We start from the raw sequence: 12,726 nt of genomic DNA on the forward strand, positions 1-12,726 counted from the left end.
GATTTCTAGATTCTTCTCTCTCAGAATGTACATCTGGTATTTTTGTGATCATCCACCCAGGATCCTTGGGGAGAACTGTACTTGCAGCTCTGAGAAATTCAACTTGCCTCCTAAAATGTCAGAATGCCAGAATTGAGGGGAGTTCATGACCAGAAGGCACTTTATTTACCGTCCAGGGGTCATACAGTGGAATTGGAGTTTGGAATAGTAGATATAGCCCTAATTTACATGGTTTGGGAATTGATCCAGTAAGAATATCATAATCCAAAAGATAGTAGAGGAGTTGTCATTGTAGAGACCTGTTGATCTGTGTATATTGCTGTCACTGGGATGGGAATTCTGGTTGAAGATAAAGCTTGCCTCTTCATCAACGTTAGAAACAAAACTAATGTGAGAACCTACATTACCGAGAAGAAAAGGGAAGAATAATGGGGGTGACTTCCTAGGAACTGACAGCCAGCTCGCAGATGACATAAAGGTAGGTGGGATATAGAATAAAATAGATGATAGAACAAAGGTTCGAAGTTATCTTGACAGACTGGAATGTTGGACTGAAACCAACAATATGAAATTGAACAGGAAAGAGTATAAAGTTCTAAATTTGAGTTAAAAAAACCCAACTGTAAAAAGTACAGGATGAGAAAGACAAGACTGGGTAGGAGTTTAAGTGAAAAAAGTAATGGATTTTGAACTGCCACAAGCTGAACGCAAGCCAACAATGTGACATGGCTGCCAAAAATCTAATGAAACTTTAGAATCCATTAATATAAGTGTAGTGTCCATATCATGGGAAATAATAGGCCCAATGTTCTTTTCAGACAACATCTGGAGCACTTCATTCAGTTCTGGGTGCCATGGTTTAGAAGGCACAAACTATAGCATATCCCAAGGAAACAACAGAAAGGTAACTTTAAAAAAGCTACATGGAAAAAAGAGGAATGCCTGTAAAGACATAGGACTCTGGCTAGGAATACATGGCTTTCCGATAATGGCAAGGCAAAACCAACCAACTCTTTCTCGGCTTCTGTTTCCTTTGTCAAGGAAATTCTCTTATCCTGAAAAGGATTGAACAAAACTTCTTATTAGGGAAATGAAATTAAAGATAAGTAGGAGATAATAAAAGATTACCTGGCAGCCCTTGATGTGTTAAAGTCATCAGTCTCATGCAAAGTACAAACATCCTGAAGTGCTGAAAGGGCCAGCAGCCATAATAGCTGAGACTCTGTCAATCATCTTGGAAAAATTGTTGATAAAATGAAGTGCTTCAGGATCAGAGAAGAATGGGTGCTAGCCCAGTTTTCAAGAAAGGCAGAACATCAGAGTTTGAAAACTGCAAGCTTAACTTTGTTTTGCCTGTAAAATTGTAGAATGCGTTGTTAAAGGTGCAAATCTAGAACAGGAAGTGGTAATAGCCAAAAGTCCACGTGGCTTCCTCAAGGACAGTTAATACCTATCTGACCTTATTTTTCACACAAACTATTTGTACCCTACCTGTGGTGGAGCATTCCGAGCTCGTATTGATCTAATCAACCACAGTTGGATACACTTTAACTTGACTCTAGCACAGGGATGTCATTTTGGTCCTCTTTGAGGATGAAGGACAACAACCAACTAACCCTGGCTGTCAGTTTCCTCATCTGTAAAATGATGGAGTAGAGCTAAATGTTTTCCCAGGTCCTTTCCTATTGTTAGGGGAAAAAAACAAACCTTGAGTACCTGTTCCACTTATTTCTTCCCTTTCACTGAAGCACTTCTTCTAAAGGCAGTCCCTATAGCTGCTGATGGCTTTTGTCCCCACCATTCAATTGGAGTTGCCTTTTTGTGAGGTCCTTGATGACTTCCTGATTGCTATATCCAATGGCCTTTTCTCAGTCCCCAACCTCTTTGATCTCTGCTACATTTGGCATTGTTTATTCTTCTTTTGTTGTGAGACTCTTATCTCTTACGACCTTAATCTCTCCTGTTTTTCCTCTTACCAGACTCCTCCTCTCATTGGCTGGTTCTTTTCCTTCATGTTTTCCTAGACTTTTGTTGTCAATTCCTTTTCTCTTTTAATTCTTGATTTCACAGTTTCCATGATTAGATCTATGAATATAAATACTATACACACAATGTAGCACATTCATATATATGCATATGTACACATACACATATATGCATATACACATGCACATGTATGTGCATATTCCCACTTCTCTCCTGAAGTATATCTATTTGGCACCCAAGGCATTAGGAAATGAAAATCCTTAGGAGACTAGCTTGGTGTGCCAATAATTTGTATATGTTACAATAACAAAATTTGATCTTAAAGCTCTCATCACTGTTCACTCTGTAATTATATTTGCTATATGTATGTGTGGAGAGTAGCAAAGGCTCTTAGCAACTAAGACACAAACCATGCCATTCACACACTGTCATATAACATGATTACTATAGAGTAGAAGGAGTTCTGGGCTAAAAATCTCAGTCTCCATATTTATTCTTTGACTGATTTCCCAAATACACCGTTGGGAGCTCCAAATTCTATGCTTAATAGAAACCAAAGCCACTGTCTCTTTTCCTACATCTCTGTGTTTATGGTACCTAGTACACATACACTAGAGCTTGAGTAATTTGGTGATGGAGTGGATAGAATGCGAGACATGGTATTAAGAAGACCTGAGTTCAAATTCTGCATCAGACACTATTAGGCCCTGAGAAAGTGACACAATTTCAATGAGCCTTGGGTTTTTCATTTGTAAAGGTGGAATAGCACCTACCTCATGGAGTTGTTGTGATGTTCAAAGTGAGATAATGTATCTAAATGAATTTTTAAATTTTAAAGTGCTATCTAGATATCAGCTACTATCATTATTGTTTCCTGATACCTCCAATAATTTCCATGTCATGGTAATTTCTTGCTTTTCCAGTTGACTCAACAATGAGGGACAGGAAGGAAATCTTCACAAGTAGATGGTAACATCTGAAACATCTCTCTTTTTCTCGGTTCTTTAACTTCTTGAATTTTTGACAGCCTCAAGGTCTATATAATAGGAGATTGGCCAATGAGGGTCCAGTCTTAGGAGAATGTGCACGTCTAGGGGTTTGATGAAGCTACTTCTACAAGTTTGTTAAGACATAGAATGGAGAGGCCCATCTGGAAGAAAAGTCTGCGGGACCCAGCCCAACAGGATATAATATGACAGCCAAGATGCCTTGTCCTTCAAATAAGAGAATGACACTTTCTTTGGTCATGATGGATTCAGAAATGAAATTGATAGGGTGGATATTGGTAACAATTGATTTAAGTCTGATCCCACTGCTCTGTAGTAGCAAGCACCCTAGCATACCCTGGGTGGCTGCCAACACACGTTCTTAGATCTGCTTTTCTAAAGGAAAGCAACTCAAAATAGTTTAATAATCTTGCTTTAATCAAACATATGTCATTTACCTAGTTCAGGGGGAAAAAGTGAGCACCCTGAACTTCAGAGAATACAAACAAGTTACAAGCAGACAACAATTACAGAGGAACATCAGCAGACAGTTACCAGAGAAGGAAGCACCAACATTTGGGTTTTCAAATCCAGGGTGCTCAATGGCTGCCTAGAGTCTCATCTGGTCAAATCACATAACTCTTCTCAAAGTGAGCCCCAAAACAAAACCTCACATCAGGGTATCCTGGCCCAGAGAATATCACAACCCTCTTGACCCACTGTCCAATCACAAAGCAACAAGGTATGGGCATTCCTGACAACCAAGCCTCCCGCCATAGGCTCCAGGTGACCACATTCAGCCTATTAGGGGGCAGAGTATATTTTCAAATCAAGGAAGGTTCTCAGAGTCACTTAAGCCTAGTCAAGAGGCAAGGAAGATATTAAGATTCCCATTCACATAACATGCTCCCAGTGGGCTGAGGTGGTGAAGGAGTGTGTGTGTGTGAGGGTCAGGAGTGTGCCCCTGGCATTAGTGGAAATGCTTTTGTATTTCTTATTATATATTTAAGTAAATGAGAATCCTGGATCTCCCTTGCAGAGAGAACACAGGTATTCTTTGAAGTACAGAGCTAGGCACCTCAATTATATTTTATCTTGAACTTTCAAAAGTAGACTCACCAAACCCATACATCTGTGTATGGTTTTCAATGACCAGACCCTTGTTACAGCTACATGTTCAGAATCAAATATCACATTTTCACCTAAATCTGCTACACTTCATAAATTCTCTATTTCTATTAATGACATAACAATTCTCTCAGTCACCCAGGCAAAATCTTTGTTTCATTCCTCTCCTCAATCCCCCTAAGGTAATGAAGTCCCATTCATCCTACTTTCAAAGTATCTCTTCAATCTTTCTCCTCTTGTCCATTTCCAATGCTGAGATCTTGGTTTAGGCCTCAATATACCTCATTTGGAATCTTGCAATAATCTCTTAAATCACCTCTTTGCTCTTGTCTCTTTCTCCTTTAATTCATCCTACAGATTATTACTGTGCTAGTTTTCCTAAAACACAGCTCTGATCATATTACATACACCATCAAGAACCATTAGTGATTGCCAACTGCTTAAGTAATACATTCTTTAGCTCTTAACCCATAATCAAAGACCCTCCATGATCTGTCCACACCCTCTCTTTCTAGCCTTACCTCTCATGACTCTCCTTTATCTATCCTAAGCTCTAGCCAAGTTGAATGATTGCCTTTTCCTGAACACTCTTTTCTACCTTTTAACCTTTACAGAAACTATTCTTTTTTTTTCCAGAATGCCTTCCCAACACTTCCCTTGCATTTCTTTGCAATGAAATCAGAGATGTATCTTGCTACATCTGATGATGTATGATGGTGATGGGCTCAGAATACAGATTGACACACATTTTGGCCACCATATATCCAACAGGTTGGCTCTTTGGTGATTCATTCTTGGGTCATGGTAACCCACGGAGAAAAGAAAACTCAATGGCCCTTGGTCTTGCACAACTTCCATTGTGTTTCTACACTGCTGATAAAAGAGTTGCAGGCTCTAGGGGGATTGACTAGCAGACTATGAAGGACAATGTTTTAGTAGAGTAAAAAGGGACAGAGGTAAGAGTTGCATATGAAGAAGGTGTTAATGTCCATGTCTAAAGGGAAGAACCAGGAAATCAGGGTCATTAGTTTAGGAAGCAAGGATTTTGACTGAATAAAGCAACTGGATATTGAGCTGGACAGAAAGTTTTCTCAATTTGCCACCATTCTGTGGGTGCAGGAGAACTTTTAGCTCTTGTACTCCATGACAGCAGTTACATGTAATATTGTCTTTCATGTAATACTCTCCATTGGACTATCATAGCAGTCCCATGAGGTAGGAAATGTAGGAATTATTTTTCATGATTTGTAGCCAAGAAAACCAAAGGTTTTTAAGTGATTTTCCTTAAGGTCACAGAGCTAGCAAGTCACTGAGTAAGCTCTAAAACCCAGGTATTCTGCTTCTGTCAGTTGCTTTGTCTCTTGTACCATGTCTGTTGTATCCTGAATAGATTCGGCAGGATGAGTCTGTGGGCCAGGAAGCATTTGAATCTCTGGTTTAGATTATGCATGAAGGGCCTCTTTGCCATTCAAATCCATAGGATTATGGTTCCTTTAGCCAATGAGGGTCTCAGGTCTAGAGATAAGTTTTTCTGTACTTAGTGATAATGGGCCTTAGGTGGCAAATACAGAAACCATAAATTGTCATATAATACATATATAATGCAATATTAGGTAAGCTATGGATCCAACAAGTTGGAAAGCTCAAATCGGGAGGGATGCATTTGTTTTAGCGTTCTCATAATTCACCAAATTGCTGAATTGGAAGAGCTCATCGGGCTTACTTAGTCCAATCTGTACCCTCAAAAAGGATTCTTTCCACAACATATCCAAGAGTGCTCATCCAGACTTTGTTTGAAGCTTTCCAATGATATGGAACCCACTACCTCGAGGGGGCACATCATTCTACATTGGAATAGCTTGAATTGTTGGAAAGATTTTCCTTACAACAAGCTGAAATCTGCCTCTTTGTAACTTCACTCATTCCCCTACCCCAACCTCTTTTACCACACTCACACATACATTGGTTTTCGTGGACTAAGCCTTATAAATCTCATCTCTTTTCCTTGTGACAGTCTTTGAAAAGAGCCCACTTGAAAAGAGCCAACATTTCTCCCTTATTTTTTTTCTGCTCCATTCTCAGTTCCCCATAGTGTATGATATTGATACTCTTACCATCCATGTTACCTTGGTTGCTAGGATATTGATTTAAGGGTCTGGAGTCCTCTCTCACTTATAAACTTCCTTCCCAAGATGTAATGTTTAGAACTGAGAACAACACTTCGGATGTGGTCTGATCAGGTCAGAGCACAGTGCTATGATCTTCCAAATCCTGGACATGATGTCTCTTTTCATGTAGTTTAATACTGAACCAGTTTTTTGGCTACCACACCACATTACTGAATCATAATAAGTTTGCTGTAATTGTACCTCACCCCTACCATTTTTCAGACAAATAGCTTTCTGGCCATGCCTACTGAACTTTGTATTTGTGAAATTAATTTTTTCAACCCAAGTGTAACATCATAATTTGCTCCTAAAGAAGATAAGACAGGAGGGGAGGGGAAGAGAGAAAAGTGAAGAGAAAAAATGGGGAGGGAGGGGAAAGGAAAGGAAAGGAAGAAAGAAAAGATGAGGAGTGGAGAAGAGAAGAGATGAGATGAGAAGGTAAGGAGAAGGAAGAGAGGAGAAAAAAGATAAGAGTCACATAGGTAGGAAGCAGTAGAGGCAAGATTGAATTAGTACCCAGGTCTTAATTTTATCTCTAGATACAGTGCTCTTTCTTCTATAGTAACATATGGGGCTATACCTGGTGATTCATCTCAAAATCTTATGATTCTATATTGAGCATAGGAGGGATGTTGACTGAGTCAGGGCACTGGGGCCAGCCAAAGAAGCAGCACGGAGTAGGATGGGTGGGGCTTGGGAGGGTGCTGAGGAGAAGGGAAATGAGAGAAACAGCTTTTGTTTGGACCATTCCATATGAGGTCTTGTTTACCTTCAACTGCCTCAGTTGAACTGCCTTAGGAGTTGTCACACTTAAGACAGGAAATGACTTCCCTGCCTGTGCTTAGATGTCATTTCTCTGATTTCTGATGAGATTTTGCCAACAGGAAGTGGACTCTTTGCCTATTTTGACTGAAAAAACTCTAGTCATAGAACTTCCTGTGGACTGATAACCGATGAAAGACATTATGGTTTAAGCATGGAGCATTGGACTACCAGTCCTGAAACTGGGATTGCTGTCTTTGTTTGTGCCATGAACTAACTGTGTAGCTATAGATAAATTATTTCTTTTTCTGGACTCAGTTTCCTTAAATTGAAAATGAAGGCATTTCATTAGGTGGTCTTTAGGGCCATTTACATGCATTTCTTCTTGCCCCTCATATTGCTTCTTCTCTTTCTTCTTTGCTGGTCCCTCATCCTCCTCAAAGTTTTGACCTAGGTTCTCTTCTATTCTCTCTCTACATTCTCTTCTTTGGTTATATCATCCACTCTCATAACTTCAATTATCACCTCTCTGCAGAGGACTTCCAGATATATATTCTCTACTCCCCCTGTCTCCCCAGAGCCCCAGTTCTATATTTGCAACCGCCTATTACATATCTTCACCTGGATGTTTGGCTAGCATTTCAAACTCTGCATGTACTAAACTGAACTTATTATCTCCTTAAACTTTCTCCTTCCTTTACTCTTCTATTTCTGTTAAATAACTCCCTATTCTCTGAACCACCCAGGCCTGTGATCTTGGAGTTACTATTGACCTTTTCCTGTCCCTCAACCACATACTCAGTCAATTTCCAAGTACTGCTTTCTACCTCTGCAAAATTTCTCGCTCCCATGATGAATTCCCTAGGTCAGGGCTTCATGACTTTTCATCTAGACTGTTATATAGTAGCATCCCGAGTGATCTTCCTGCCTCCAAACTATCTATTCTTTATGATCTTCTATACTGGTGTCCAACTAAATTTTCCAGAATCACTATTATAGAATAGCATCTATTGTGCCACTTCTCCACTCAAAAACCCTCAATGGCTCCTCATGGACCAAGGGAACATAATTTAAACTCTTGACCTTGGCATCCAAGGCCCTCTACAATCTTCCTCTAATCTACTTTTTTCTCTTTATTTCTATTTCCATTTGAGCTGGACTCAAACTGAACTCTACATTCTATCTCCCACCATTGTTTATCTACACAGGTCACCCTCCATGCCTGGAATTCACTCCCTTCTCTTCTCTGTCTTTCCAAAATCTTCTCTTTCTTTCAGGCTCATCTCAGGTGCCACATTCTTCCCTTATCCCCTAGCTGGGAATGGAGAAATCAATCCTCCAATTTTCCTCGAATAATCTATTCTGATCTTTTCTTTGACTCTGTCACATTCTACCTTATCTGCTTATAAATCTACTTATCTCTTTCTTCTCTTCAGAATATTATGAAGTAATTGATCACCAAATATTAATTAAGTATGAATGAGAGGCATGGGAAAATATATCTGAATTGATTCAGGGTGGAGTGAGGAGAGGCAAGAAAAATGGCATACACAGTGACTAAAATGATGTAGTTGGAAAAAAAAAGACCACACACACACACTCACACACACTCACATACACTCAAAAGTGAACATAGTGAAATGATAAAGATCAAGCAATACTTGAATGTAGAGAAAAGAGAGGATGCTGGCAACCCACCATTTCAGGGAGGTGCATGGTCCACAAGTGTTACACATTGCCCATGTTTTCAGACTTTTTCAATGTATTGATTGGTTGTGTTAATTTTTCCTCTTTTGGTGCCTAAAATTTACATTACTAATTCTTATATGGATGACTTTCTGGAAGATGAAGAGGGGGGAGATACTGGGGAAAACTAGAGAGAGTTAAAAACTGGAGAGAATGCAAACAAACAAATGTAAAAAAAAAAAAACCCAAAAGATGTTCATAAAAACTTGAAAATAAAGCAATATGTCCTTTAAAAATCATTTAGCACCTAACAGATCCTTGAAGAAAAGGATTGTCATATTTTCCACCTTTGCAGACCATGGTGCCTTGTATAAAGGAGGCAGAACTACTTTAAATAAATTTAAATAAATGTTTATTGAATTCAATTGAATTTAATGGTGTACAACACAGTTTATACAGTAAGCCTCAATCCAGTGATTGGGGCTTCAGGGTAGAGCACATTTTGGAGATATTAGACACTCTGAGTCACTCTGTCTCTAATCTAATTACAATCCCATATTTTGAACTACCAAAGTTTTGTTTGCTTAACTCCAATTCTAATCATAAGCTCGACACTATCTGTCCACATCAGTGCTGAGCATGATTGCATTGGCAGCATTTCATCCAGAGGCGGCCGCCTCTTATTAGACTTATGAGCTTCCTGCCCGCTTTGAGGGGCACTGATTTATAATACAAAAACAGGAAAGGTCCTGGCTATATTAACTGAGTGTCATTCATTGGTGCTGGCTAGAGATAGGATGAAGGTATACCATAATCCCAAAGGAAATCTCCAGGCTTCACAAGGGTCTGATTGTTCAACAGATGTGTGAAACCTGTAAGTTGGAATAACAAGAGGCAGCATTAAGAGCACATTAGCCAACAACATCCCAAGTGAAATTCAAAAAAGGAAAAATTTCTCCAAGGGACAGGACTGAATGCTTTTTTAAAAATAGCTCCTTGCTGGCTGTGTTTTTATTTTTCAAGACTTCATTGTTTAATCCACTGATAGCACCTGGAGGCTAATGAGCATTTGGGAAATTTTGGGTCTTTCCATCTGGGCAGGCTTGTCTTGGAATGTAATTTTAGGATTCTTAGCTTGCTTCAGCTTTTTTCTTTTGAAACTCCTTTATGTGCCGTTTTCTCCAAATCCCAGCATGAGAAAACACTTTTTTCCCCTGAGCTTCAGTCCGAGAATTCTTTTAGATAAGTTGACATCAGAGAGATAATGTTTTGATATGTCAAGTTTCAATGAAAACGGATGGTTTTCTCTTTTTCGATCTAACTGGAGGAGATGGAGTTTTAATGGGTCCTTTGCTTAGATGTTCTGAGCCGAACAAGCTGGATCTCAGAAGCTCAATCACTGCCCTCTTAAACAAGCAGATTTTGGATCAAGGTAGAGTGTGGTAGTCCTCTGCTCAGAGAGTTCAAGGGAGAAATGGTGTTTTTAAGAAACTTCAGCTACATTTAGTTTGACTTCTTCTCCAAAGGTACAAATGCTAAAATGTAATAGTGCCCCAAACTCTGACCCTTGGTATGATCCTTGGTTTGGGACTCAAAGTTACCCACTCAAAATAGTGCTCTGATCCCCCTGTCAATAAAGCCATTCACTTCTGACCAGTCAGGTTTTATGATAAGGTCCCATATGAAAGTGAGAATAAGAAAAATTTTCTCAGTACATGAGACATGGTGCTGGGTCACTGGCAGTGGACTCTGATGACTCTGGAGGAGACAGTGAGGCTGATGGTATTGTTCAATTCTGTCTCACTTAATTCTAATTCATGTGCAAGTCAAGCCATCACCCTCCTGATGTCATTGATCCTCTTTGGGAATGAAGGACAAATAGCAATAAAACATTGTAAACCACTTGAGCTTTATAGAAATCCCTTATAACCAATCACTGTCCCAAGCTCTCTAAACCCCTGATCCAAGTCCTCATTTGCCTCTGGCCTTTTCCCCCTACTTTTTGGAACAGTTCTTTTGTATTCCTTGTGAGCTAGAGAACTTGCCCATCCAACTCCTGCTTCAGAAGGATACACTATAATTCCTGTATGGTATCTCTTGTCACTGGATAAATGAGTTCTCTATAGTCCTACAGCCTCAGTGTCCAACAGGAAGGATGAAGCCCAAAGAACCAGCTTCAACCTGGCATCTCTAAGAGAGCTGATTGGCCATACCATAGTCTCAACAGCTCTAAATTGGGTATCAACAGGATTTGAAAGATATCCATAACAACGAAAGTATGTCCCCATAAGAGACACTACTCACAGGGTGACCCTATTGTGTTCTCCCAGATATTACTACCATTTCTTATTCTTCCTGAGTGAGCTCATGGCATGCCCTTTCCTCTGCTGTGTGGGCACTGAATCGGTATCAGAAGCATCCGCTAAAATCAGTTGTTGGAAAGTGCAATTCACATAAATCTGAGCCCCTATTCTATTCATAAGTCATCTAAAGGATTGATTGTGTGTCTGGTGTTTTCTGGGGGGGAGCAGTAAGGCAAGGCAATAGTTAATGCTTGAAGATGAAAACAGATTGAAGAGTCTAGAAAGCTTGGCCCTATTTTCTTCTACTACATATCAAGTTATAGTTGGTGGCTACTCTAAACTACAGAGAGGTTTTTTTCTTTCCAACAGCTATTTTCTAATAAAAGGGGATTTTTGACCCTAAAAGAGAAAAACCAGGGTCTGACCTTCAGCCCCTGAGTGTTGTCCTTTGTTCCAGGACATTGAGTATTACCATTCCCAAATCAGCTCAGTTGGCTATCTCTCTCCTACCAAATGGCCTTCTGTTTTTCTGTCTACAAATCACAAAGAATATTGGTCCCAGAGAGGCCCCACAGCATGGTTGAATAAAAGGGGTCCTTAGAGACCACCTGATCCAATCTTTTAATTTACAAATGTGGAAGGTGAGGCTCAAAGCAGTTAAAAGACTGGCCTAGAATCACACACTGAGTTAGTGGCAAAGTTAGTATTGAACCCAGCTGTCCTGACTCCAAGCTTATAGAGTGTCTTTGATTTGAGTCTGGAAGATACCGTAGGGGCTATTGGTTCCAACCGCCTCATCTCATAGATAGATAAACTCAGAGGACTTGCCCAGAGTCACAAGGTGAATGAGTATGTGATGTAGAGAATAAGCTTTCCTTGACTCAATTAGAGAGAGACAGAGACAGAGTCAGAGTCAGAGACAAACAGAGAAAGGAGGGGGAGGAGGGAGAAAGAGACAGAAAGACAGAGATATAAAGACAGAAACAGAGAGACAAAGGGGAGGGGGGAGAGAGAGAGAGAGACAGAGAGAAGAATAATAGTCACATAAGCTTGTGTGAAGGAGCTTGTGAATGAAAGAGCAGATGCATTGACAGAATAGTTGGTTGAGCCAGATGTGCAAGTTCAGTGTCAAGGCTGTGGTCATAGCCACAAAAAATGCTTGGGGACTTGCTGTGACTGAGAATATGTTTGGGGTGGGGGAAGGGAAAGTGTGCAAGTGCACTGTGCTCTGAAATCAAGGGTCCCTCTGTACAGCACTATCAGTTTGGGGAGCTGTGATGAGCTAGCATGGTCAAATTCTAAATCTATGTGGCAAGTTACTGAGCTCCCCACAGCCCCTGAATAGGAAGAAAATGAGTAAAGAGAGGTGGAGGAGGGGAAGGGAGGAGGTGGTCTCTGTGGCACAAAGGGAGATCAGCACAACTGTTTCAAGGGAGGTCCCTAAAGATTGCTGGTGAAGCTGGAATTCCACCTGGCCCAGCCTCTGTGCATCACATCTAATCCAGAGCATGAAGATTAGACAGTGAGAAAAAAACAAATTGTAAACTGAATCAGAGATGGGTGCAGCTGGCTGCCCTGACCCTCTCTAGCTAGCCTTCCTGCTTTCCTTCTTGGAGCTGGCAGCCACAATGGGGTATAGTTCCCAAAGCCAGTGGGCCTAACCTTGGGCAGGCCAAAATCTATTACCTTCTGGCACTTCTGGGGCCT

The sequence above is a fragment of the Petaurus breviceps genome, unplaced genomic scaffold, assembly GCF_028583685.1.
Source record: "Petaurus breviceps papuanus isolate PSGF00001 unplaced genomic scaffold, PetGlider_PUasm1.0 90825, whole genome shotgun sequence".
Taxonomy (NCBI): Eukaryota; Metazoa; Chordata; class Mammalia; order Diprotodontia; family Petauridae; genus Petaurus; species Petaurus breviceps.